The following is a 26,515-nucleotide window of genomic DNA, read 5'->3' on the forward strand; positions in this document are numbered from 1 at the left end:
AGATAGAATCGTATCATTTATATATTTCTCTAAGATTGAAGCATAATTACAATGGATATAAATAACGGTAACGAGACAAACAACAAATAATACAAGAGGCAAAAGAGTTACTATTTATTTTGAGATTGATCTGTCTTTTCAATGCAGTTTCACTTAATGTCTTTCGTAGTTAGGATTATACAAAATGAGCAGTGATAAACGGCATACTTTGCTGTTGACCAATTAAACAATCCGTATGCCATTAGCATCAATGCTTATAGGTCAACTAAAATGTCAATCAAAATCACGGGGGGACAATTTGAGAATATACACACCCATTATGACTGAACGTTTTCTGATTGGTCCCACAAATCTTAACCACACCTCTCTAAGAGAGTATTTAACAGCTGTCATTTTCTTGGTTCAGTTCGCCTTGACAAAGCTACGGAGCGAAACGCACGTTGGCGTTTGTTCCACTTGTTCTCTTAGCATAGATTATCTCAGAAGCATAGCAGGAATCGCTCCTCAGCAGGGCCGGATTAAGGGGGGGGCACAGGGGGCATGTGCCCCGGGCCCCCCTCTCTCAGGGGGCCCCCCGGACCAGCTGTGGCTCTTTTTGCTGCCCCCAAATGTCAGTCTACAGGGGGCAGCACAGGGTTCCGTTTTTAAGTGCTCTGTCGGCACTATAAGCACAGGTAAGCTTTTGCTTTTTTTTTTTTGAGTGTTCTGGGCTTCCTTAGCTGCGTGTAGATGACAGTGTTAGGAGGAGCAGAGAAGTGCTGCCCTGCCTGTCTGTGGGGGATAAGGTAAGTTAAGATCTGCTGTGTGTGTGTGTGTGAGAGACTTTGTGTGTGTGTGTGACTGTGTGTGTGTGAGACTTTCTGTGTGTGTGACTGTGTGTGTGTGTGAGACTTTCTGTGTGTGTGTGAGACTTTCTGTGTGTGTGACTGTGTGTGTGAGACTCTCTGTGTGTGTGACTGTGTGTATGAGACTTTCTGTGTGTGTGACTGTGTGTATGAGACTTTCTGTGTGTGTGACTGTGTGTATGAGACTTTCTGTGTGTGTGTGTGTGTGTGTGTGTGACTGTGTCTGTGTGTGTTTCAGCCAGAGGAGGAGGTGATTATGAAAATGAAGGGGATAATTGTGGACAAGGAGAGTGTGATTTATGGACAAGGAGAGGGGGTGATTTATGGACAAGGAGGGGGGTGATTTATGGACAAGGAGAGGGGGTGATTTATGGACAAGAAGGGGGTGATTTATGGACAAGGAGAGGGGGTGATTTATGGACAAGGAGAGGGGGTGATTTATGGACAAGAAGGGGGTGATTTATGGACAAGGAGAGGGGGTGATTTATGGACAAGAAGGGGGTGATTTATGGACAAGAAGGGGGTGATTTATGGACAAGGAGAGGGGGTGATTTATGGACAAGAAGGGGGTGATTTATGGACAAGGAGAGGGGGTGATTTATGGACAAGGAGAGGGGGTGATTTATGGACAAGGAGAGGGGGTGATTTATGGACAAGGAGAGGGGGTGATTTATGGACAAGGAGAGGGGTGATTTATGGACAAGGAGAGGGGTGATTTATGGACAAGGAGAGGGGGTGATTTATGGACAAGGAGAGGGGGTGATTTATGGACAAGGAGAGGGGGTGATTTATGGACAAGGAGAGGGGGTGATTTATGGACAAGGAGAGGGTGATTTATGGACAAGGAGAGGGGGTGATTTATGGACAAGGAGGGGGTGATTTATGGACAAGGAGAGGGGGTGATTTATGGACAAGGAGAGGGGGTGATTTATGGACAAGGAGAGGGGGTGATTTATGGACAAGGAGAGGGGGTGATTTATGGACAAGGAGAGGGGGTGATTTATGGACAAGGAGAGGGGGTGATTTATGGACAAGGAGGTGGTGATTTATGGACAAGGAGGGGGGGTGATTTATGGACAATGAGGTGGTGATTTATGGACAAGGAGGGGGGGTGATTTATGGACAAGGAGGGGGTGATTTATGGACAAGGAGGGGGTGATTTATGGACAAGGAGGGGGTGATTTATGGACAAGGAGAGGGGGTGATTTATGGACAAGGAGAGGGGGTGATTTATGGACAAGGAGAGGGGGTGATTTATGGACAAGGAGAGGGGGTGATTCATGGACAAGGAGGGGGGGTGATTTATGGACAAGGAGAGGGGGTGATTTATGGACAAGAAGGGGGTGATTTATGGACAAGGAGAGGGGGTGATTTATGGACAAGGAGAGGGGGTGATTTATGGACAAGAAGGGGGTGATTTATGGACAAAAAGGGGGTGATTTATGGACAAGGAGAGGGGGTGATTTATGGACAAGAAGGGGGTGATTTATGGACAAGGAGAGGGGGTGATTTATGGACAAGGAGAGGGGGTGATTTATGGACAAGGAGGGGGGGTGATTTATGGACAAGGAGAGGGGGTGATTTATGGACAAGAAGGGGGTGATTTATGGACAAGGAGAGGGGGTGATTTATGGACAAGAAGGGGGTGATTTATGGACAAGGAGAGGGGGTGATTTATGGACAAGAAGGGGGTGATTTATGGACAAGAAGGGGGTGATTTATGGACAAGGAGAGGGGGTGATTTATGGACAAGAAGGGGGTGATTTATGGACAAGGAGAGGGGGTGATTTATGGACAAGAAGGGGGTGATTTATGGACAAGGAGAGGGGGTGATTTATGGACAAGGAGAGGGGGTGATTTATGGACAAGGAGAGGGGGTGATTTATGGACAAGGAGAGGGGGTGATTTATGGACAAGGAGAGGGGGTGATTTATGGACAAGGAGAGGGGGTGATTTATGGACAAGGAGAGGGGGTGATTTATGGACAAGGAGAGGGGTGATTTATGGACAAGGAGAGGGGGTGATTTATGGACGAGGGGTGATTTATGGACAAGAAGGGGGTGATTTATGGACAAGGAGAGGGGTGATTTATGGACAAGAAGGGGGTGATTTATGGACAAGAAGGGGGTGATTTATGCACAAGGAGAGGGGGTGATTTATGGACAAGGAGAGGGGGTGATTTATGGACAAGGAGGGGGGGTGATTTATGGACAAGGAGGTGGTGATTTATGGACAAGGAGGGGGGGTGATTTATGGACAAGGAGAGGGGGTGATTTATGGACAAGGAGAGGGGGTGATTTATGGACAAGGAGAGGGGGTGATTTATGGACAAGGAGAGGGGGTGATTTATGGACAAGGAGAGGGGGTGATTTATGGACAAGGAGAGGGGGTGATTTATGGACAAGGAGAGGGGGTGATTTATGGACAAGGAGGGGGGGTGATTTATGGACAAGGAGGGGGGGTGATTTATGGACAAGGAGGGGGTGATTTATGGACAAGGAGAGGGGGTGATTTATGGACAAGGAGAGGGGGTGATTTATGGACAAGGAGAGGGGGTGATTTATGGACAAGAAGGGGGTGATTTATGGACAAGGAGGGGGGGTGATTTATGGACAAGGAGGTGGTGATTTATGGACAAGGAGGGGGGGTGATTTATGGACAAGGAGGGGGTGATTTATGGACAAGGAGGGGGTGATTTATGGACAAGAAGAGGGGGTGATTTATGGACAAGGAGAGGGGGTGATTTATGGACAAGGAGAGGGTGATTTATGGACAAGGAGAGGGGGTGATTTATGGACAAGGAGGGGGTGATTTATGGACAAGGAGGGGGTGATTTATGGACAAGGAGAGGGGGTGATTTATGGACAAGGAGGGGGGGTGATTTATGGACAAGGAGAGGGGGTGATTTATGGACAAGGAGAGGGGGTGATTTATGGACAAGTAGAGGGGGTGATTTATGGACAAGGAGAGGGGATGATTTATGGACAAGGAGAGGGGGTGATTATGGACAAGGAGGATGTGATTATACAAATAGAGGGGGTTGCAGAGTGACAACCCAGGAAGGGAAACCAACGCTGATGAGAAGGGGATTGAAGATGCTAAGTAGGTGGGGAATGAGGAGTGAGAGGGAAGATAGAGGATTAAGATGAAGAAGAGGATTGAGGAGTGGGATGTTGGGGATATAAATGGAGAACAGAGAAGTACGATGTGCTCAGACCTAGATTGTCTATTTATTGTGGACCCTCTCTCCATGTCCCAGGGAAGTAGCATTTCTAAAAGTGGGCATTATGGGAAAAATGACAAAATTATGGCCACTCATTCTGTTAGCTCTCCTAAAGAGGACATACACTTACTTTATATGGAAACGTATAATGTACAAAATGTAATATGCCTCCATGCTAGCTCTGTTGCCTTGCAACAAATCAGGCCTGCTAGTGCTTAGCTGGACTAGGCTGTTAGGGATAACCAATATATACTTACATATAGTAAGGTTATTTTGTTAATTATTTGTGGAGTGATTGTGAGGTATTTAATGTGTGCTTGAGTTTGGGGAGAAGGAGTGCTATTTATTAAATGTGAATATGAATTATAAAATGTTGGCAATGGTTTTGAAAAATAGGTTTATTTATTACATGTAAATGCTATTCATTTACACCAGGCTGTTTGGTGGAGAGGGAAATAAGTTTATTAAATGTGTACGCTATTAATTTAATGTCGGGGCTGCTTGGGGAAAATAGTTCTATTATTAAAAGTGAATAGTATTAATTTAATTTAATTCCAAATTTGGGGCTGGTTGCAGGGAGGGAGGCCTAATTATTAAAGGTTGTGCTACTGATTTATTAACCGGACTCTTTGGGGACTCCTAAACTTTATGTACCTGTTTTTGTTTCAAAATAGGCCCCGACATTCCAGAATCTACACAAGCAGCAACTGAGCTTAAGACACCAGCAGCCACAGGTGGTGAAAGTGACAACAGCAGGTAGGAGAGAGCAGGGCCATCTTCCAACTGTTCTCAATATGGTGGGACTGTCCAGAATTTGGGTGACTGTCTCACTTAGTTAGGATTTGGTCTGACTACAAGGACAGTTGGGAGGTATGTCCTACTTCACACTGTTATTCTTGTGAAGGCAGAGTTGTGTGCATCTAACAGTAGTGCACATAGCATTGCCTGTTTATTTGTTTAAAATGAATATCATATTCGACAATATGGGGCCCCCCTGTCTTAAGTGCCCCGGGCCCCCCAGACCCTTAATCCAGCTCTGCTCCTCAGTTTTATTTCAGGCAGGGCCTTTATCACAAAATCCCGCGATTCCTGCAGACTGTTTTTTGCTATATATTGACGCCTCGATATAGGCTTAATTACTCAGATGCATGCCAGCATTATGCAAGGATAGAATCCTGGGCTATCAATTTAAGACACATTATTTCTGCTTCTTAGCATTAGGAGATCAATCTGATGGACATTGTTTCCATTATACTCAGGCGATAAATGTATTATAATTATTGCATTGTCTCCTTCCAGTGAATTATAGGCATACACATCAATTATTGAGGTTTTTGTCAATAAGTAATTATATCATTTCTGTAGTCTATGCAAATTAGGGCCACTATAGCAGATTTCACATTTTTCTGTATATAGCCCGTAGCGCTATCACAGCGAGGGCTACTATAGAACATTATATATCCTTTATATGCAGCCCTTAGCGCTATTTGTAGCTGATATAAATGAGACAAGTGGAACATTGCAAATTCAGTTTGCATTTTAATCACATATCACTTTTTTGCACGTATCATTGCACTTATTATGTTTTCTTTTAATATTTCGCTCTAATCTTTCCATTTTTAATCAATACAAATAAAAGTTATATTTTAACGAGCAAATTGGGAGTGCCTCATATACACTGACTTTTTTCTCCTTCCCCCCTTCCTTTCCTTTTGTTCTCATGATACACAGAGTAGCCTACTTCCTGTGACATACCTGGGTACATGCTGCTGCTGTCCATGCTGGGGAAGGCGAATGACCAACCCAGTGGGTTTTCACAGTCATATAATCTTTAGTTTGCCCAGTTCCGCTTGTACACATATCTGTGGTTAAGTGTGGTAGAATGCCATTTTGTCGCCCAATAATTAAATTGTTAGGCACTTTCCGGTACAGGAGAGAATTAGCTTTTCTAGTTAAATGGTATGGTGATGACATTTGCTAACAGGGACAGAACACCTCAATTAAATGTCTTAAACCAACTGTATTAATAGTGGACATTGGACACAGATCTAACACTAGCATAGTACCCAGGGCGTCTGTGATCTGCTTTGCGACTGGGTGACAGGTTTCATTCTTGCTTCCTCTTGCAGAGGATTGTTTAACTGCCAATTGTTGGTTCAGGGGATATTGATTATGAAGGTGTTGGGGGGGAAGATTGCAGGTGCTGGGATGTAGATGAGAGAAGGGAGGTAGATTATGCTGGAATGCTTGTTGTTATTTTTTTTAACCGAAGTTTCTGATTTTCCCAACAGTTTTCCAAGAACTCGCTGAAAAATTACGAAACATGGATGAGGATTCCAGATGGTTAAGGTCCCTACCTCTACTGAGTGTGGCTTTAAAAACACTAGAAATGGATAGACAACTCTTGCCAGGATTTGTGTAAAAATAATTCCACACTTAAGAGGTGGATTTTTGGTCTTATGCCCAGGCATGACAATGGCCTTTTTGTTATCACTGGCAAGAACTGCAGCAATTTTTCTTTTCAAGTGTATGAAAATCATATTGTGACATAGGAGGTGTTCAAAATTAAATAAAAAATACTGGAAATTAGTGTTACTGAGGTTAATAATAATGTAGCTACAAAATAATACCTAAATTATGTTATTTTAGCACCAGTAAATGTAATTTTTTTAACAAATTGCAAAACAAAACCAAACAAAACCAAAACCAAAACCAAAACCAAAACACGCAAGGGCGGTTTTGCAAAACTAAAACCAAAACTAAAACACGACAGTAATCCAGATCCAAAACCGAATCCAAAACCAAAACACAGGGGTCAGTGACCATCTCTACTATCAAGTGATGCAGACCATAGGTTACAACTGGTACAGTTTGAAGAGAAGAATTACTTTTTTGTCTTATGCCCTAGCATGATAATGTGCTTATCATGGGCATGAGGTAGTGTTAACAATGGTGACTGCCTTAGTTCAACATAATCATCATAATCCTCCTCATTACCTTGTTCAAGTACAGCACATTCATTTTCAGGTCCACAATTATTCCCCTCATCCTCTTGCACATTTGCAACTTCCAAATTAGCCTCCTCAATTTCTATGTGTAAATCATCATCATTAACCTTACTAGTACTACTGCTCATCCTCACATTCCCAAATGGTTGAGGAATTTTGGAAGGAGGCTGCTCTATAATGGCAGTGTCAGAATCTGAAAAGCCAGACTCACATGTACCACTCATGGATATCCTCCTTAGACTCTCCTCAGAATTCTGTGAGTAGCTAAGTATTTCTTCAGCCTCAGTGTTATTTTCAGGCACTGATTTGGTTGTTTTGGAGATGATAGTGACAGACCTACAATCTGAGCAAGAGGTGGTACAAGGAAAAGTAAGGAAGATGCATGACCGTGTTGGGCACTGTGTTGTGCAATAGCCAGTTTAGTACATATACCAGTACCAGTAGCAGCAGGACTTCTACAAGCAAAAAGTGAGCATAGTCTGAGCTTTGTCTTTTGACTGTGGATGGTGTATGAAATGTTAGCTATTTTCCTTTTTTTTAGACAAATTACCACATTCATTAGAAAGTTTGTTCTCAATCATCCTCCCTACATCAAGTGCTGATGTTTTCTTTGAGATTAAATTTAACAAATAGTTTTTGAAAGCATTTTTACTTTGCAGCATTTTTTTCCACACCTGCCTAAAACTTTTGCACAGTACTGTATATATATATATATGTCGCAATGGGAGTGGCTTGACATGGACCTCTCAGGGTGGAATTGACTATGGAGCTGACAGTCAGCAGGTAAAAGGCTGCAGACCAAGCTATATACAAGTGTAGCACTGTGTTTATGTTAAGTTACATACAAGTCTGAGGTATATGTTACAAGCTGAAGTGTAAAATGTAATTTAAATTACATGCTTTGAGTTGTCTTCCACAGCAACAGCAGAAGATTGACAAGGTGTCTGCAATCAGGAGAGGTTACAGAACAACTACTGGGAACTCCTTTTAAAGGCAAAGGGGGAGTGTTGCCTGTCTATCAAGCCAAGCCTGTGGGAGGAGTCTTGTGTATAAAACCGATATAGAATTCCCAATATCACCCTGTTGTTAGTCACTTTCTAATTGCTATTTTAGGAGCACCTTCCTCCCTACATCCTGTCTGTCCTAAAATGCCAGATGAGAATATGGGGGAGGGCTATGTATTGATCCAAAACTTGTTAGAGTTTTGGAATTTTTTTCCCAGAGAATGACATTTGTCCTCGTTTTCAGATCAGATTTTGGTGCGAAGAATTGAGTCGTGTTTTGTTTATACTCATATCTACAAATTTCTGATCTGTTGAATTTCGCTGAATGTGATCCGCTCATCTCTAATATAAATATTCCTGTCCATTATTCATAATGAAAAGCAATCTACTCACAGGTTCACCACAAAGCAATATGTCATTATTTAGACCAATGGTCTTGTATTTTTTGCTTAATTTTTAAGACATCCAGACTTTTCTGAAAATGTGTGTGTCCATGCTATAAATTAAATAAATTCCATATTTTTATTTCTCTTGCTTTATAAAACTTCTTTCTATATTTTAAAATGAAATTGATAGTCACTGTATGTCCCTTGCGGTCAGGAGCTGGCTGGACAAGGGAGAAGTGGGTCAATTGCCCCCAGGCCAGTCTCTTAGTGAGCTACCTTGGGCTGGGCTGGGCTGTTGGTATTTTTTTCCTTTAAACTGTTCCTAACAGCCTGCTGAGATGGGTCTTGCTCCCCTGGGCTAAAATTTGCCAGCTAACTGCTGCTTGTGACCCAATACTGAACAGGGATGTCTACAGTGGTATAGTCAGTGCTTTTTTTCCCATAGAACGCTGGGAACGCTGTTTCGGGACCTTTTTTTTTTGGCTTTGCGGCGGCTTCTCCGCCAGCTTTTAACAAAATAAACAAATACCATCTCCCCAGCGCGGCTGCGCCCTACCTCCCTTCTCTATTTGCTATGACTGTTGGGTGTGACGTCATCACACATGTCACACCTGGCATTCATTCACAGAGCTGTGAGGAGCATATTCAATATATGAGGAGGAGCGCCGCGACAGAAAAGAAAACTGAAAAGAAGTGAAGAGGAGAAAGGAGGGAATAGAAAGCAAGGTAAATTAGAGGAAAAATGGGGCGCCGTTTAAAAGAAAGTGGGCAAAAAAACAAATGGTGAATTTTTTTTTTAAAAAGGCCAGCATGAGGGTGGTGGAAAGGGGGGGGGGTATAAAAATTAGTAGGGCCCGGGGCATAGAATAAAAACTCAAGGGGGACCAAAAAATTAGTAGGGGCACTGGCACTGGCACAGGATAAAGACTGAAGGGGGACATACAAATTATTAGGGGCAATGGCACAGGATGAAAACTGAAGGGGGACCTAAAAATTATTAGGGGCACTGGCACAGGATGAAGTCTGAAGGGGGACATACAAATTATTAGGGGCACTGGCACAGGATGAAAACTGAAGGGGGACCTAAAAATTATTAGTGTGTATGTGGGGCACACTTTGTATTTAATACATGTGTGGAACAGGTTCTATATATAAAGGACTAAAGTGACATCAATGGCTTCCAGTATTCTGTTGTCAGGTTTTTATTGTGTAAAATTGTTTGTATCATATTGTTCTGGTATCTGCTTGGTCTATACATACTATATGACCCTCATATAATTCTTAGCCATATACCCTGATATATGATCAAAACATGACTGTGCCAGCTATAATAGTATGTGCCCTGACTAAGATTTATTTATTATTTTCTGATGTTTGACTGGCTCACCGTCATATAATAGTCAGCTGGTATGTATCTAGTCTAAGGTCTCCAAGCCAAACCATCCGCTATCAAGCAGACGGAGGTGCAAAGCAAAATCTTAATTTCCTTACTGAGCACTATGTAATGTGCCACATTATTTAGTGATACAAACTTGTAACAGCTATACTGTATGTATGCCACTGCTCAGCTTGTGGCGCTGCTAATGTTGTCATTGGTCGTGGGGTCGAGTGCTTACTGCGGGTGGTGAACATTATGTTTCGTTACACTACTGACGTGTGTGGAGGTGTGTACAGTTATTGAGTACTTATGAAAGGTAAAAAAAAATTATTAGTAAAAAACATTGGTGATTTAAATTTTTTTAATTTATTTTTAGTGTACACGTGTGACCCCAAATTGAAAAATGAAAAAAATTACTAATTACTTCTCAAACACTGGTCCTGCTAATAACAAGGCCCGAATATTACCAGACACAACCACAGAACATACGCAAATAACTACACATGTTGGTATTTGTGAATCTGATCTTGAGAAGCAAAGCCAAAGTGCAAATGACTGGCCAGACTGCTGGACCTCTGATCAAAAAAAAGATTTTTGCTTGAAAAATGAATGTCTCTGTTTTGCCAAAATGAAACTTGGCTGTACGCCTTGTAGAAAAGTTGGAACTCTTGGAGTTGAAACGCAAATGGGAATGAAACTTTCCAAAGAATGGTCCAACAATGAGATAACCTATTGTGGCAAAAATAGGAAGCAACAGTTGAGTTGACTTAGAAAAAAAAAATTTGATCATAGAGACTCTGCTGCACATAAAGCAGCATTAAAAATACTTATTGTCAAAAGTGAAAAAATGACTATTGAGAATTTTTTTTAACATCATTATCTCAACAAAAAATAATAACGGCAAAAATCTTTAGAACTGCATATAACGTAGCAAAGGAAAATCAATCATTCCATAAATTTGCACATTTAATTGATATGCAGCAACTGAACAGAGTTGAAATGGGTCATATTCTTCATTCTATAAATGCGTGTATTAACATTGTTAATCATACAAGTGAAGAAATTGTTCAATCCAATAATAAAATTTCATTGATAATTGATGAATCAACCACAATAAGCAAAAAAACTATCCTCATAGTATATGTTCGATGCTGTATCAAACGTGTTGGATGAATTCTCCGATAAATTTGTTTTTGGACTTGGTAGATTAAATAGGAATGGGAATAAATAGATTCAAATCATTTATTGATAAACTTTATGTCATACACCATGCTTCGCCAAAGAACAGTAGAAAGTTACATTTATGTGCAGAATTACTGGGGGGCTGAGCTGCTGAAAATTGGAAGAATTTCAAGTACTCGATAAGTGTCATCTAGTTTGCGTACACTTTTGGCTGTGTGGAATAATTTTGAATCCCTTGTATATCATTTTGAAGAAGCAATGCATGATCCTACAAGAGATAAAAATGATAAATGCACTTATGATGGCTTGAAAAGAAAAATCACATCTACAGAATTTCTGTTGGACCTAGGATTGATGTGTGACGCTCTTCAAGAATTATCAGAATTAAGTTTGGAGCTACAGAACCGCAACATTGACCTATACAAAGCAAATAATAAAATAAAAATACTGGTACAAGTTTTTGAAGAAAGAAGACAGAACTTTGGGCCCAATTATAAATGCGCTGTTGATGCTGTACGCGATCTTCGCTTTTATGGAGTTTTACTACACGAAAAAGATTCAAGAAAGGATCCTTCTATTGACCCAAATACATTTTATACAAAATTGAAAGAGTCAATTGAAAAAAGATTGCTTGATGGCAAAGACACTGAGTTAGCGTATTGGTCTCGAGTACTTGATCAAAAACATTGGCCTGAAGATTTTAATACTCAACTGACATTTGGAGAAGTAGAAATTAGAAACTTGTCACTCAGACTGCAACTAAATGAAAGAGAAATGATTTGTGGATTCCGTGAATACATTCTCGAAAAGACATATCCAGAAAAACTGTTGCATTTGATAAGGACTCTGATTACCATTCCCATTTCTTCAAGTGAATGTGAACGCGGGCTTTCGCAGATGAATCTAATTGCCACCCCAACAAGAGCTTCGTTGAAGACTAAGACAATTTCACCACTTTTATTCATCAAACTTGTTGGACCACCTCTGAAACTTTTCAATCCTTCAAAGTACGTTGATCTGTGGTTACTCAGAGGACGACATTCAGCCATAGATACTAACAGCAAGGAAAGGAGTCGGGAAGATTTGTTGGACGAGAATTGGACAAATCTTTGGAATTTACTATGAACATTTGCCTGAAATACAATACATAAATTAGGTATGTTCAGACATGAATATATCATTTTTTTTCATAAAATATTAACAAGATGTGAGTTCCACCACCTTTTTTTATACAAAAAAAGCACTGGGTATAGTAAACATGATGAGACAGATATTTTCCCATTATCTTTAAATTTTCTCAACTGTGGCATGCACATTAGTCATTTAGTTGCTCTTCTTGGTACATTCTCTAGGTCGAGAACATTTATTTTTGCAAATCGTTGCACAAAACAGTCAACTAAATATACCTGTTTCTACACACTGTAGTTGTGCTCCAACATGTGTAAATATTGAAAATGTTTAATATGTTAAGAAACAGCATTGCATACACCCCAATTAGATTACATCCCACTTTAAGACAAGTTAATGTTATGGGTTGGAGCAACACTGCTTTGGAGTAATGTATTGCATGGGGAGATGAAGCTGACACACTGTTGTGCATTCTCTTCCTACTCAAAATCAGGTGATCTTGGTCTTGGGCTTTAAATTCAGTAACTCTGAAAATTTGCAATATCAGTGGCCAAATCGAAAATGTCTGAATTGCTCAATGTTTTTGTTGGTTTTTTTTGTATTTTGCTTCCTTTTGAGATTCCTTTCTGCTAGCTTGCCTTTCACCTTTCACTTTTTTTCCCAGCATACCATTGTTCCCATTGCACATTAATTGTATTAGTTGTTTGCTGTGGATTTATTCGTTTTGGTTCTTCATTAAAATAGATACAACAAAAGATTGTTCTTAGGCTCAGGCTCAATAAACATTTCATAATGATCCATATATTATATGTGGAGATACAATTTTGCTGTATTTATCTGGTAGACATTTCTATAGGATACAGAGGTTTAAAATATAAGACATTAGACTTTTATTGACGGTGAAGGTAGCTTTGAATACATTGTTTTCGGGAAGATAAGTCAGATTTATGAGTAGAACTGATAAAACCATATTTGTGTCCTGGTTGGGATATTGATTTAAAAAAGGGTGAATTGGTTTATATACATGAAATGGTCACTTCTAAATAAATTATTTTTGTTTTTTATTTATATACTAATTATTTTTCTCTTCTAATTAATTTATTCTGCTGTTCTATGTGGCTCTCATGTAGCTTTTATTTTTCTCTTACTTGGATTTCTGATTTTAAAATATTTTGCTATCTAATGATATATTTAGCAGTGCCCAATGAAAATTTGGGGAACAGATCGTTTCATTCTTCCGCTGATTGTTCAACATTTACTGTAAGTCATAAACCAGGTGTTTATACATCTGAAATCCCAATGGTACTGTACCATTTCCTCTTTCAAATATTTTTCAAGCTGGCTATTTCCCAGTATTGTCTAGTCTTCTTTATTTAGGATTTTTAAGTTTTTTTAAACAGAGTTGCCAGGTCTCTTTATGAGTTAATGGTAGATGCTTCCTTTGAAAACATTTGTTCCAAAATCCCATATAAAATCTGTGATAGAGTTATTTGAATTGCATTTAATTTAATGCACACAGAACTCAACATTCATTTTACCAACCACATAAAGACAATGATTTTAGTATTAATTTATATATAACTTATAAACAAATGACTGCAATCATTGCAACAGCATTACCTAGTTTTCAATGGTCTTCTTCTTAATAAGTTAAGATTGTTTGGCAACATTGGTCTATTATAAATTAATATTGGCTGTAACACTTTGGGCTTTGTTATAAATTATATGCACGGGAAATCATTATTTATTGAGTAAGGCAAGGGCAAAATTAATTTATAAATCATTTAAGAAGCAAATTAAATGTTTCATATATTAAGAGGGGCAAAATTATAGTATTATTATGTTATGGGGCAATATGAAAATATAATTATATTAAAGAGGCAATACTATTTGACGGCTAATAATTATTTATCATGAGGGGGCAATAATTATTATTTAATGATGGGGCACCATTTATACAGCACACATGTGGCACTTCCCATCTCAATTTCTGCTGCAACATGCAATTGTTTGTGTCAGATTATGGCGGAAACAACATGAATCCATGGGTCCATCCTGTCTTGTGTCAGTGGTGCAGGCTAATGGTGGTGGAATAGTGGTGCAGGGAATGTTTCCTTGGCAAGCATTAGGACCCTTAATACCAATTGGGCAAAGTTTAAATGCCCCAGTGCCACAGTTTACCTGAGTTTTGTTGCTGACTATGTTTATCTCTTTAAGGCCAAGGTCTACTCATCTTCTAAGGCAGTGTTGGCTAACCTGTGACACTCCAGGTGCTGTGAATCTACAAGTCCCAGTATACCCTTCCAGCAATAAGCTGCTATATATTGGCAAAGCATGCTGGGACTTGTAGTTTCACAACACCTGGAGTGTCACAGGTTTGCCAACACTGTTCTAAGGGCTACTTTCCACAAGATAATGTGCCATGTCACAAAGTGCACATCATCTCAAGCTGGTTCCATTGACATGATAGTAAGTTCAGTGTACTTCAATGGCCTCTACACTGACCCAATTTAAATCCAATACAGCACCTTTGGGATTTGCAGCATAAATGTACAACTGACACATCTGCAGCAACTGTGTGATGCTAGCATATCAACATCGACCAGAATCTCTAAGGAATGAATGTGAACTGTGTGTATATGATACAGGTGCAGAGTTCTTGAGATGCCTACTACTCTGCATATGAGCCAATTGGCCAATTTGCCTTCAACACTGCATCATGTCCTTTTTCTTTTGTTAAAGTACATCCACAATACATTTTGAATTGAATTGTCAGCAACAGTGCTACCTTAGGTGATTTGCCAATAGTGCTACTAAACTATTTATCAGCTCCTGAACTTCTTTTTGTTTCTGTGCACAGTGGGGAATAGATACATTAGATATGACATAATTAGGAACAACAAAATTTTCTCTCTGCACAAAGGGCTGAAACATAACACAATAGCCTTAGATGAAGACTTCCAAGAAGATAATATTACATATATACCACAATACATGATGCACACAGGAATACCAGACATGAGTACCTTCTATTTCTGCACATATAAAGGTCATAGTGAAAATCCAACATTACTCACTTTTATTCACATTCTCTGTTCTTTGGATTATCCATTTTATTATTTCACAATGGTACATAGAATTTATTGACACTTGAATATCTGGTAATTTTTAGATTTCTTAAAAAAGATATGTATGTTTTTTTTTGTCTTATAAGACAATTATATACATAACTAGTTATATAGCCCCAAAACCCTCTAAATAGTTTGTGTCTTCTAATTTTTGTTTCATCAGAGGAATTTCTGCACCGAAACAAAGTCAGTATCTCGTCCAAAGCGGCAGAAGGTAGGTGGCAACAAAAAGAAAAATGTCATTTACTGCATCTATGTAGTGTGTGTGTAAAACATCATTTTTGATTGTAAACAATTGTTTAGCTGATGGAAGAAAACCTCGTCACAATGCAGCAAAGCAACAAATCTTTTTTTCTAAACGCCATTTTTGGTCTATTTGCCAAATAATTGGCTAATATATAAAAACTGCTACACATTACAGATCGGACCCGTGCAACTCTGGGTGACGCTGCTGTTATCTAATATATAAAAATTATTGGCCTGTTTGTTTGCTTGACTGTCCGGTTATGCACCGATTGAGGTGAAACCAATGCAAGGTGATCCAGTTGGATCTTAGCCAGGTTTTAGGGGTGTTAGGGACCCGGACCTCCCTTTGCTTTACGTTGGGCAGAACTTAGTCCCGGTGAGCCTGTTCAGAGCCTTCCAGTGGACGGATTTAGATGAAAACTTCACAAAGTGGTAACATTGGATCCCAGAAGACATACCAGTGGTAGAGGTGTGTACGTATATATATATATATATATATATATATATATATATATATATATGTAAAAGAGAAATGGAGGAGGAGGCGCACAATAGTGTAGTATATTGATATATTATAGGAATCACACAGGAATCCCCAATAGGACCAAAAACACCAGTGTAGAGGAAACAAAAAAAAACCAGTGTAGAGAAAACCAAAAAATATATATATATATATAATGTGTGTGTGAATATATGTGTATGTATATGTATATATATATATATATATATATATATATATATATATATATATATATAAATGCCTAGTGGCGTGTGTGAAAAAAAAACCAAGCTGCAACGCCACCTGCTGGGCAGAGTTATACACTGACCTATATATTTCTTGAAGGAGAAGTGACAGTTGGGAGTGATTGGTGGTTGCCGGGGGTGACAGTGGGGAGTTTTTAACACCTTAAGTAGCTTGATGAAGGATGTGGCGATGAAGATGAAGTATGAGGTGATGGAGAAAAATGATGAGGTGGTGACATGTGGACAAAACCACATTAAAAAAGGGCGCTTGCGTCGGGAAGGACAGACATCTTCCCCTGAGGAGGCCTGGGCTAGGCCCAAATGCATGACAAGAACCTTTTTAACACCTTAAGTAGCTTGATTTGACTAGAATGCATGAGTATCATGCACGGGTTAACTTAGTAGAATGGCTTAGTAAAATGGCTGCAAAGCCAGTGATGGCTGCTTAGTTAGTGTGTATAGCTCTAAGTGTATAGATACAAGTGTGAAACAAAAAATTTAAACAGCATAATTCGGAGTTATACCGGAGTTAAACTGGAGGAAACATTAGAAGAACATTCTGCCTATTAACACAGCTTCACAAGGACAACAGTCAGTATTCACCTGAAATTCCATATTCTACCTCTGATGTTTTCAACTCACTCTGGCTACAAGCTACATGCAACATGAGGACTGTTTTGGACTCTGATCTCATTTTCCTCTAATCTCATGAAAGTTTGTTTTATTTGTCAGTTTGTTTCAATGCAAAATCCACCCTGTTTAATCAGACTGCTGTACTACTTGCTCAACCACTCCCTACCCATGCTACAGTTATTTCAGTCCCCTATTTCACCACTGTACTTCAATTAAAATTAAGCTTTGTCTCCCTTTACAAGTAGGAAGAAATTATACTGTCTTTCAACCAATCTCCTCTCTCATGAGTCTGCAAAATCTCAGCTACTCAATTACCTGCTCTTTATTACTCTCCATTCAACACTTCCACCCACTACCCCACATGGCTCCCCACATCATTACTTTATACTATCCAGACATCCAGGAATACACTACATTTGCTGCAGCCTAGCTCTACTCTACTTATCTGATTACACTGGACATTGCAATTAGGCAATTCCTTTAATTCCTCATTTTTGCTATTTGACTACTAGTCCCAATGCTTGCCAAAATATTTTTCTTTCTCTCTTTTCATGGCATTATCTTTAGGACTATATCATCCCTCACCCATCCTGCAACACACACCTCTGTCCACATTGCCCCTTCATTACTTCACTCACCTCTAGTTAACACTCATGAACTCTTTTGCTATTTAAATTCAACAACTTTAACAGCCTCACCCTGCCACCAGAAACTAAAAGGACAGACATCTTACAATCATCTTTCCTACCTTTCTTCCTCTTTGCTTCTATTAGCTGGTGATATATCACCTAATCCAGGTCCCCCTCACTTCTCCCACACACATATATCTGAACATTACAGAAATCTGGCAAACCTCAAACACATCACCTGTCTCCCCTATCTTCCAAAGTCCTTTAGATGTGCCCTTTGGAATGCACGCTCTGTTTGTAACAAACTTACCTCCGTACATGATCTCTTCCTCTCATACAACCTCAACCTTCTAGCAATAACAGAAACATGGCTCACGCATTCAGACACTGCCTCACCTACAGCCCTTTCACATGGTGATCTCCATTTCACCCACACCCCCAGACCAGGAGGCAGACAAGGAGGGGGGGTTGGACTACTTCTCTCCCCACAGTGCACATTCACAGTTCTACCAAGTATCCCTTCACTCACATTCACATCTTTTGAAGTACATGCTGTTAGGATTTTTAACCCATTCTCTATGCGTGTTGCTGTCATCTATCGCCCCCTGGTCCACACCAACAATTTCTTGAACACTTCTCTGTATGGCTCCCTCATTTCTTATCTACTGATATCCCCACCATCATCATGGGTGATTTCAACATCCCTATTTCTAATCCACGTTCCAATGCTGCTTCCAAACTACTCTCTCTAACCTCCTCACTTGACCTCTCCCAGTGGATTGAATTTGCTACTCATCAGGATGGCCACTGTCTTGATCTTGTTTTCTCTAGACTATGCTCAGTTTCTAATTTCCTTAACACTCCTTTCCCCCTCTCGGATCATCACCTTATTAGCTACGCGCTCACCCCCAGTTCTTTACCCTCCCTGGTGTCAAACTCTTCGAAGCCTCCTCGTACCCGCAGGAATATCAACGCTATTGATTTTCAACAGTTTTCCACCTCTCTCCAACACCTTCTCTCCCCAAATTCTAAATTCTCCTCCCCTGATCGGGCAGTACCCCATTTTCATGAAACCCTAGCAACTGCTCTGGATCAAGTGGCTCCAGCGACACTACATACTTCGCGTAGAATTCGTTGCCAACCATGGCACACTACAGTAACACGAACTCTACAAAAACTTTCTTGTAAAGCAGAACGTCACTGGCGTAAATCTTGTGCCTCTAATGATTTCATCACATATACGGATATCTACCACTCCTACAGAAATGCTCTGGACACTGCTAAACAAGCATACTACCGATCTCTCATCTATGCTCAGGCTTCTAACCCCAAACGCCTCTTTAACACATTTAACTCTCTTCTGATTCCTCCCACCCCAAATCCTCCAACTAACATCAGTGCACAGGATCTTGCTTCCTATTTCAAGGACAAAATAGATAAGATCAGGCTTGAAATGGTATCTCCCTTGACAAGCAATCTGCTCAATTCCTTTGTAGCACCCTCTGACACTCTCTCTTCATTTGATCCCACAAATGAAGAGGAAGTTTCTACTCTCTTCTCATCTTCCTACTCTACCTCCTGTCCTCTTGATCCCATTCCCTCACAAATGGGTATGTCCCTGTCTTCTGTGCTCATTCCCCCTCTAACTAAAATCTGTAATCTATCTCTTTCTACTGGTATTTTTCCATCTATATTCAAGCATGCAGTGATTACTCCCATTTTAAAAAAACAGAATTTTGACCCTAACTCTCTCATAAATTACCGCCCCATCTCCCATGCCCCTCCAAGCTTCTCCATAGAATTGCCTACACACGCCTCACACACTTTCTTACAGCAAACAACTTATTGGATCCTCTTCAGTCAGGCTTTCGCTCTCAACACTCCACAGAGACGGCGCTGACCAAAGTTGTCAATGATTTGATCACAGAAAAAATAATAACCAATACTCTCTTCTAATTCTCCTGGATCTCTCTGCTGCATTTGACTCTGTTGACCACTCTCTCCTCATACAAACGCTGCAATCCCTAGGTCTTGAAGACATTGTCCTATCCTGGTTCTCATCCTACCTATCTAATCGATCTTTTAGTGTTAATTTCTCTGGATCCACCTCTGCTCCGCTTCCTTTATCAGTTGGAGTTCCACAAGGCTCAGTCCTAGGTCCTCTGCTATTCTCTATCTACACCACTTCTCTTGGAAAACTAATAAGCTCCTTTGGATTTCAGTATCATCTCTATGCGGATGATACACAAATTTATCTATCCTCTCCTGATTTTTCACCATCTGTGTTGTCTCGCGTTACTGACTGTCTTTCTGCCATTTCATCTTGGATGTCTTCTAGCCAACTCAAACTCAATCTTTCAAAAACTGAATTAATAATATTCCCACCCAAGAACAGAAGCTTCCTGCCTGACATTTCTATTTCTGTCGATAACATGACCAAAAATCCCACCCCGCAAGCTCGTTGCCTAGGTGTAATCCTTTATTCACAACTGTCGTTTATTCCTCACATCAACTCTATATCTAAATCATGTTACATACACCTAAAGAACATTTCCAGAATACGCACATATCTGACACAAGACACTGCAAAAACATTAATTCATGCACTCATCATCTCCCGCATCGACTATTGCAATTCCCTCCTTACTGGTCTTCCCAAAGGCAGACTTGAACCCCTACAATCTATTTTGCACGCAGCGGCTAGACTGATTTTCCTTACAAACCGTTATTCCTCTGCTGAGCCACTCTGTCAGTCTCTACATTGGCTGCCTGTATTTCAACGAATCCAATATAAAATTCTTCTACTAACATACAAGGCCATCAACAAAATTGCACCGACATACATTTCCTCACTTGTCTCGAAATATCTCCCTACTCTACACCTCCGTTCTGCACAAGATCTACGTCTCTCCTCCACTCTCATCACATCCTCCCATTCTCGGTTACAGGATTTTTTCCGGGCTGCACCTACTTTGTGGAATTCCCTCCCTCGCACAGTAATACTTTCCTCTAGTCTTCAAACCTTCCAGCGTTCACTGAAAACCCACCTTTTCAGACAAGGTTATGATAATCCTCAACCATTATCTTAATTTCCCTAGATTACCCTATTGCCATCCTCTACACTGCTAACGCAAGACAACAACCTTCTGACCAACATTGCAAGACACACAGCCCACTCAGTACTTTTACCTTTGCAGTCTGGCTTGTCCATTGTGCAATATGATGTAGCACATGCCCTTGTGTTTCTAACTCCCATTGTCTTATAGATTGTAAGCTTTCGAGCAGGGTTCTCTTACCTCTCTGTCTGTATGTATTACCCAGTATTGTCTTATTAATGTTTGTTCCCAATTGTAAAGCGCTACGGAATTTGCTGGCGCTATATAAATAAATGTTGATGATGATGATGATGAGGATTGTATATATATATATATATATATATATATATATATATATGTGTGTGTGTGAGTATATATGTGTGTGTATATATATATATATATATATATATATATATATATATATACATATATCTTGTGAGAAAGTACACCATTCACAGGAATCAGACACAGGTATGCTGAACCATTTAGCTGTTTATTAGCAGTTGTCTGGATGGCAAAACAGCTCCAATGCTGGTACAGCAATCATATCCAGTAACAGTACACAAAAATCCCCACCACCTACCTACAAAGACATTTTCCTTTGAAGCCCATATTTCTGTATACCTGTATAGGCTTTCACATGTGACTACCTATTGAAAGGAAATCAATTAAGAAGTGGGATACATGATCAAAAATATGGATGTCTGTGATCTCCATATCTTAAGCAGGTCTCCTCAACCTAATTACCTCCTACAGGGCTAATTGTTTCATTCTTTAAAAACATTTGGTCAAACATTCATCTGAGTTGAAAATCAGGTTAACCTCCATGTATCAATGCAATATTTTATTCGGGCCCTGACATTTAATATTCTATTTCATCATATCATATTTATGCTCTCATCCTGACATATATATATATATATATATATATATTGTGGCAAAGAGGGATATTTGCCACAGTTCCATTATAAGGGATAAACACACAGACAGTCTGCAGCAGCAGGCTATACACAGGGTTAAAGGTTCCCTGGTAACCTCTTTTAGCACACACACACATAGAGGTGTTCCACATGGGTGTGATTGGTTTGCTGTGATTTGTTTGTAGTGCTTGGGGTGGAGAATAAAGACACTGTCTGTATGTGTGGGTGGGACCACCGATGCCAGTAAGTGGCCGGCTTGCAGACAGGGAAGTAATGTCTAGCCAGATGTAGGTGGTGGGGATTTTTGTGTACTGTTTCTGATATGATTGCTGAACCAGCATAGGAACTGTTTTACCATCCTGACAACTGCAAATAAACAGTTAAATGGTTCAGCATACCTATGTCAGATTCCTGTGAATGCTGTGCTTCCTCACAATATATATATATATATATATATATATATATATATATATTCAACATAACCAAAGCAGAGCTTTTATCTTCCTTTCTGCCAGAATCACCACCTCCCAACAAATCTCCCTCACTGTCAAAAACACCACAATTTCCTCAGTCTTCCAAACTCCCTGCCTTGGTGTTACACTTGACTCAGTCCTCTGATTTATTTCTCACTTCCAGACTCTCTAACAGTCCTGTCGTTTCCACCTTAAAAACATTGCCAGAATACACCCTTTTCTTGCTCAACATGCTACCAAAACTCTTAGCCATTTTCTCATCATCTCCCGTCTTGACTACTGCAACCTCCTGTTATCTGGCATTCCCAACACCCATATATCCACACTTCTATCCATCATAAATGCTGCAGTGAAACTGATCTTCCTCTCTCACCGCTCCACATCTGCTGCACCACTTTGCAAATCCCTACACTGGCTCCCTGTCTCCTCCAGAATCCAATTCTAATTGCTCACCCTTACCTACAAAACCCTCACTAACACCACCCCTTCATATATCTCAAATCTCATATCAAAATACTCTCCCTCCTGCCCTCTTAGATCTACCTCTGGCCTGCATCTTGTCTTGTCACTAGTAGTCTCCCGTGCCGCTTCTCACTTATGGGATTTCCTACCACACCCAATCAGGCTTTCCCACAGCATCAAATTTTTAGACGTTCTCTAAAAACTCATCTATTTTTTAAAGCTTACCTTATCCCTGAGAATACTATTCACAATAATACAACCTTTACAGATGTCATAATCTCCACTTTAAGCCACACTCCTGTTGCTTCAGCTGTGCCTCTTCCACTTAGAATGTAAGCTCTCTAATGAGCAGGGTCCTATTCAATACACACCACAGGTTTTCAATTGGGTTAAAATCTGGAGACTGAGAGGGCCATTGGTTTTTATCTTCCTGCAAGCACTTCTGTGTGGATTTTGATGTGTGTGTTTGGGGTCATTATCTAGATGAAAGGTCAACCAACGGCCAAGATTCAACCTTCTGGCAGAGACAGACTGATTTTGGCCTAAAATCTCCTGGTATGGAGTGGAATACATTATGCCATTGATTTTCACAAGAGCCCCTGGACCACTAATAGCAAAACAGCCCAAAAGCATCAATGATCCACCACGATATTTGACAGTGGGTATCAGGTATTTTTCTTTCAATGCAGTACCTTATTTTTCTCCAAACATGACGGTTGCAGGCATACCCAAAAAATTATATTTTTGTCGCATCTGACCATATTACACAATTCTATTTGTAGTTCTAATGACTATTTGCAAAGTTCAGGTGCTGCATTTGTGTCTTGCAGGCTTCTGGTCAAGAAGGTGGCTCCTGACAGTAGATTTTGAAATTTTAAAACCCAATATTCAAGTAAACTGTGCATTTCTGAAACTGTGATCTTTGGGTTTGTCTCTTACTGTATTACCATCCTCCTCACTGTCCATGGGGGCAGTATGTTCATGTATCTTCTTCCTGGCAAATTTTCAACTGTTCCATGCTTTTCTTGCTATTTTTATTATCGACCTGTTTGTGCTTAATGGTAATTTTAACAGACTACTCATTTTTTATGTCCATTTCCTAATCTGTGCAGGTCCACAAGAGTCTTGATCATTTAAGTTGTCAGCTCTTTGGTTTTAGCCACGTTGATGATGACAATGTCATTTTATATGTGTGTGACTACGTTTTTATACCCCAGTGAAACAGAAAATGGTCATAGACAACAATGGAGTTTCTGTAGACAAGGAACAATAAATTATAATTGGTTTTATTGAAAAAATATTCTTTTGGGGTGTCAAAACATTTTCCCCATATGTTCTTGAAAGAACACACTATTCTTAAAATAAAACTACACTCTTGTAGGAATGATGTCTGTTATTCAAATTGTAGCAATTTCTCCTAAAATTTTAGAGGAAAATTTGAATCATTATATGAATTGCTTAGTTTATATGATTGTATTTGAATAGATAGATAGATCGATAGATAGATAGATATATAGATATGTTTTCTTAAGTTTATAAAGTGTGCCTATTGTATTAAAACCTAAAGTATAGCAAACAACTGCAATGGTACATTTATACAATTTAAGTATGAAATCTATATTAATTGGAAAGAGTTATTGTGTGGAGAGTGACACCTCCACATCCCAATGAAGACTTCCTGGCCTTATTCATAACTTCACATTCCAATCATTAGAGGAAGAAAAGCTTTAAACTCTGATAGATGAATGCACTACATTGCTTTTGAGAAAGGGATGATGGCTACACAAAATGCATGAAGGTACGTCACTCAACAGGTGGAGTGTGTGAGCCAAGTACACAGCAGAGGAGACATTGCAAAGAAAAACCACTAACAAGCAGGGGCGCACGCAGGATTGTCAGACCCAACAAAAAAAAAAACACGAGAGAGAGTTGCTGCGAATGCGCCCGCGGCTCCATTTCGGCAGCGCTGTCCTATACAGCAGCCGCGGTGCTGTCAAAGAAGCATCCGCGGGGGTGCTGTATACAATACAGCACCGCCGCGGACGCTTCTTTGACAGCGCTGCGACTGCTGTATAGGACAGGGCCGCTATGGTGGGCACTAAGTTAGCGCAGGGGGGGTTTCTGGAGACTCAGAAACCCCCCCTGCGTGCGCCACTGAACAAGGTGGTAAGGAATTCAGCCTCTAGTAGATTTGTTTAGCTCCAGATATAATAATACAGAATTATGTTTAAAAGGAACTGTGAATTTTTATTATGACATACAAATAACTTCTGTACCATAGAGACTTTTTAATTCTAGCAAAGTGTGGAACTGTCTAAATGTTTCTACATTTGTGAAACATATGCTTGTACAGTATTAATATGTAAATTAGCTGAAGATTAAAAATCCCTTTTTTTAAAAAACCAACAAAAAATGAACCTTTATATTACAATACTATTTGCTCCTCTGTTTATTTATTAACTTCCATATATTTGGTGATTATGGATATTTTTTTATAGTAATATGAGGCTGTAGACTATACAAACGTTGATATTTAGAAATTGAATGCAATCTTCAACTAAGCTATTTAATTTATTATTTTTAAGATTATCTATAATAAATTCATTATGTTCTTTGAGTATTTAATCTTTACTAATGATTGCTATTGAAATTGTCTTGTCTTCATATCAGGAACCCTGAGACAATATACATTTTGAGGATTATCACTCAAAGGCTATTTCAGCTATTCAATATTTTCAATAAAAATATTTCATTATTTATGAATTGTCATAATGCTTTTTGAATTACTTATTTTTTGCAGATATTATACACATGTGATAAAATGGACCCTACTCAGTGTGTGTATGGTAATAGATTTAGATTTTAAGCTCCAAAGGGACAGGGACTGATTTGAATTACTACATATACTCTGTACAGCTCTATGTATTATGACTGCCACTATATAAAAAAACTATTATAAATAATATCTACATTTCTAGATTCATATTATAGTATTATATGGGGAGAACTGTATATTCTATTGTAACTTTTTAAAAATATTTTATTTTTCCATTTTCTGTTTTATTTTGATTTTATGGTAGTGATAAAATTAGAATTTTACTTTACACATAATTTCCTTGAGTTGCATTTGTTTGTTTAACACTGTCGTTTATTTTTTAAATTTCCAAAGGTTGATAGAACTCACTATCAGAAATTAAAACTGGTTAAAACTGGTTCTTTTTTAGACAGATTAGGTTATGACAGCCTATAGGTTATGTTCTGCTTCAAGATGACTACTTTTGTTCTTCTTTAAACTATTTAGTTAGATTATTTATGCTGTCATTAATCATAATGAATTGCCTCTATGATTTCATGGGGATGGAACAGAATTAAAACAAAATATTCACAGTGCTATGGCTTTGTTTTATATGTTAATTTAAAAAAATGTCATTTTAGCTAGAGTTGCAAAGAAAAGGAATCATCATAGTGTCTATTTTAGACCAGTATTTGTAATTTCATGCTGCATAAAAGTATGCAATCCATCAAAGTTTGCTAATTACTATTTTTAAAGTATTCTACATAATGATGGCAAATTTATTAACATCATTAAGTCTGATACAGTACTACAAGTTTAAAGTATGAGTTGTACCGCAACACACAACTTTGAGACAGCTAAAAATTAATTGCAATTAATATACAAATTTATCTTGCATTTAGAATACTGGATATCTATGTCCTGTCTGTGCCTGGTGAATACAAATATATTTATTTGGCAATTCTACAGTAAATGATTTAGAGCTTTAAACAAAAAATTACATAATGTCCTATTAATCACTGATAGTGCCAGTAAGAAGGATGAAATCTGTTAAGGAACATAGGGTTACTTTATCCTATGCAAATATTTCTCACTACACTCATTATCTCACTTCACTTTAGAGAAAAACATATTGTACAATGATACTTCTGCCTTGTTGGGCTATGTACATTTTTATGGCTTAAATATTAGTTTTGCAAGTATAACCAACCATCTACCTATTTTATTTTCTAGTAGC

General features: G+C 39.1%; 1 long non-coding RNA gene across 1 annotated transcript; it reads left to right on the forward strand.

The window, feature by feature from the left end:
* Nucleotides 1–736: 736 nt before the first annotated feature.
* LOC142109147 (uncharacterized) lies at nucleotides 737–4,824 on the forward strand. The gene is made up of 2 exons (XR_012680291.1): nucleotides 737–785; nucleotides 4,743–4,824. It is a non-coding gene; the product is annotated as an uncharacterized LOC142109147 (long non-coding RNA).
* The last annotated feature ends 21,691 nt before the right edge of the window (nucleotides 4,825–26,515 follow it).

This window comes from Mixophyes fleayi, chromosome 1, assembly GCF_038048845.1.
Source record: "Mixophyes fleayi isolate aMixFle1 chromosome 1, aMixFle1.hap1, whole genome shotgun sequence".
Lineage (NCBI taxonomy): Eukaryota > Metazoa > Chordata > Amphibia > Anura > Limnodynastidae > Mixophyes > Mixophyes fleayi.